The 3379-nt window shown below is 40.1% G+C and overlaps 1 non-coding gene across 1 annotated transcript; it reads left to right on the top strand.

Moving 5' to 3' along the window:
* Positions 1-895: 895 nt before the first annotated feature.
* LOC142435401 (U1 spliceosomal RNA) lies at positions 896-1059 on the top strand. Its single transcript, XR_012781463.1, has one exon. It is a non-coding gene; the product is annotated as a U1 spliceosomal RNA (small nuclear RNA).
* The last annotated feature ends 2320 nt before the right edge of the window (positions 1060-3379 follow it).

Here is a 3379-nt window from a genome sequence, read left to right as displayed (position 1 = left end):
ACACTATCCAGATGCACATACAGCCCAGAGCCCAGGGGAAATCTCTGACTTCACCTGACATTTAGGTATCTAATTTATCATAGTACATTCTGAGAAGTAAGTGCATTGCCATTTAATCAATATGAGGTTACTGGAAACTTGTATCATAGAAAGAAACACTTCAGCCATTAACTCAGATCATTTTTTTAGAACACATATTCATTTAGAATTTTTGAAGGGATAGGGTTCTAAGGTGCTCAAGATAATGTGTATTAAACTTGACCTAGACTGGACCAATGAACAGAATGAAAGTAAACAATGGGACCAAAGATTAAGAAGAGGAATTTCTAGAGACAATTCCAATGTACGTAGTGAAAAGCTAATTCTAAAAATGGATCACAGGCTAACATACATGCATACTAACAGTTCAACAAAGACCTCCTATGGGTGCCTCAGACCCTGGGGATCAGCAGCAGTTCTTAAAAAGGAGATCTTCCTGGGAAAGAACTGTGAAAAAGCACACATCATCACTCATGCCACCCCTAGGGGCCTGATCCATCCCAAAGAAACTGATGACATACATGCATATGTGATTTATGTCTCTAGTTTCATCAGCTAATGAAGACCTCCTTATGAGCAGAATATGCTCTTCTGAAGCCGCTGAATCATCTCTACAGCTGGATGTTCTGAATGGTGCTTGAGTCATCGAAATGAAACTCCACAGGAAACCTGCTGCTATAAGAAGAATGGGAAGCAGTCATTGGGCTGTAGGAATTCATTGGGGCTATGGTTAACTTTATTGTAGGGCTAGAGCCCATGGCCAAGGCATTCTCACCATATCCCTTCAACTTCTGCCCCCAATTCTGATTGGTCAAATTCTCTTGTGTTCAAATTTTTTAGAAAGAAAATCAAGATTATACTTGCCTGGCAGGGGAGATACCATGATCACGAAGGTGGTTTTCTCAGGGCGAGGCTCACCCATTGCACTCCGGGTGTGCTGACCCCTGCGATTTCCCAAAATGTGGGAAACTCGACTGCATAATTTGTGGTAGTGGAGGACTGCGTTCGTGCTCTCCCCTAAAAAAGAAAAAAGAAAATCAAAATCACTTAGCTCACCTGTCAGACGATACTGTCAGGCTTCTTGTGGATGAATGTGCCTTCAATCAGACATCCTCTCTTGACCACTCTGCCATGGCCTGCACAAGGAATTAGGTTACAGAATCTGTAGTTAATAACAGTAGGGCTAGTAGAGGAAGCAGTTTCCTGATGAAGAGGTGTAGCTGAGAGGTATTGATCAGCATCCTAGATAGGAAATATCTATAAATTGTTGCAATTGTTTGGTGTAGTCAAGCCCATTCAGACTCACAGCGACCACGACAGAACAAAATATTGATCTGTCTTGTGCCATCCTAATAGTTTTCAGGAGTTTGGCTGGTAGTATTCATCTGTGTTTGCTTAGGCCTCTTTTGGAGAAATTCCCTTTTAGCTTGATTAAAAGCATCCATCAATACAATGATGATAATGCAAAGGCAGCTCCAGAAATACAGAACAAAATTGCTTCCATGAAACAGCAGAGCAAGCAGCCACTGATGTGGAAGTAGGTGAAATAATCCTGCCAAGAGGCAGCTACATAAACTGCTTTGAAATAGGTGGTTGGGTTCCAATTCAAATGGCACCATTTGTTCTCAGAGGTCTAAGAAGCTGATGAGTGTGGTGAGTCACAAGTCAACTCAGTGAGGTTTGCTGACTTATTAGTTAAATAACTTCTCTGATCTCTCAATTCCCTATGAATCTAGTCACAAAATTTATGCACTCAGTCTAGCTGTCCATATTTTCACATTCTTCTGAGCACACACAACCCTATCTATTTGAGGGCTTAACTTTATTGGTAATTTTTTTCCTACTTTGATATGATGATGTATTTCTTTTTACTCAAACTTGGTTTAAGTTGTGCCATTTTTAATCTACTAGGCAATAATATTTTAACTCAATTGCTGAAAAGATCAAGAAACTAGGGATAGTGCACACATTCATTTGGTCATTTATTCAACAGATATTTTCCAAGGGCCTGCTTACATTAGGCCTTGTTTATACTTGAAATACACCAATGAACAATAAAAAATCTCTACTCCAATAGAGCTTACTTACTGCGGAAATGGAAAATAAACAAGCTAAATAAGTAATGTTTGTTGTTGATAAGTTCCATCCAGACAGGTACAGTCCACAGCTACCCTATGCACACACAAAATGAAACACTGCTTTGTCCGGAGACATCCTTGCAATTGTTCCTATGTCTAAGCCCATTGTTGCAGCCACTGTCAATACATCCCATAGAAGGCCTTCCTCTTTTTTCATGCCCCTTCTCTTTATCAATCATAATATGCTATCCTTCTCCAGAGACTGGCTTCTCCTGGCAACATGTCCAAAGTATGCAAGATGAAGAGTAATAATAGCTGGAGTTTTAAAAAGTGAACAATGAAGAAGAAGAAGCATCTTTTGCAAACTTTAAGAAAGGATAAAGCATAGTAGTAAGACACTAACATATACGACATATGTCCCATTTCTATTCTCTAGAGTTCCACTGGGAGACAGAAGTTACCTTTCGTGGACAAGGTCATTTGAAAGTAACAAATTCTCATTGGTCTGTACCCTATGATAGAATAGAAGTTGGGGTTTTCAAAACAGTTGACTACACCAGAGAATGAGTGGATTCGACTGGAGATAACGGGAGGTGTTCAGATAGTGCAAATTAAGGAAGTGGCATATAAAACATATCAAAGCATGTAACAGGTGTAGAATCGCGGTGGTCGGAAAAGAAGGGAATGTGAAGCATCTACTAATGACAGGCAAGACAGAAGGCCAGGCAAAGCGGAAGATCTTTAGCTTCTGATAGTTTTCTATCCGAGCTAGCAGAGAGGTAGAGATCATCAGGAACTAGCTACCCACCCAGAGTGAGTCAGTATCAAGAGACAGAATCCAAGCAAGGATATTAGAAAATTTCAGCCCAATTAATCTCTCTTCTAAATTAACCTTCATTCTCAACCAGGAATTTTGAAAATCATCTTAGGGAAGAAGTCAAGTCTTCTTGTCAGGGACCTGCAGAAAAAAAGGTAGGAAGATTGCCCATGAAAGTAATTGTGGGGTAAGAGTTAACACTTGAATTATGATGCTAGTGCAGAATATTGAAAGTACCACTGCCTAACAAAAGGATAAACAAATCTGTCTTGGAAGAAGTAAGGCCAGAATACTCGTTACTGGCAAGGATGGTGAGATTTCATCTTATATACTATGGGCATATTGTCAGGAGAGACCAGTCCCTGGAAAAGGACATCATACTTGACAAAGCAGAGGAGCAGTGAAAAAGAGGAAAGGACTCAATGAGATGGAGTGACTTAGTTGC

The sequence above is a fragment of the Tenrec ecaudatus genome, chromosome X, assembly GCF_050624435.1.
Source record: "Tenrec ecaudatus isolate mTenEca1 chromosome X, mTenEca1.hap1, whole genome shotgun sequence".
NCBI lineage: Eukaryota > Metazoa > Chordata > Mammalia > Afrosoricida > Tenrecidae > Tenrec > Tenrec ecaudatus.
The sequence above is the reverse complement of the archived record's forward strand: the minus strand, read 5'-3'. Positions and strand labels throughout refer to the sequence as shown.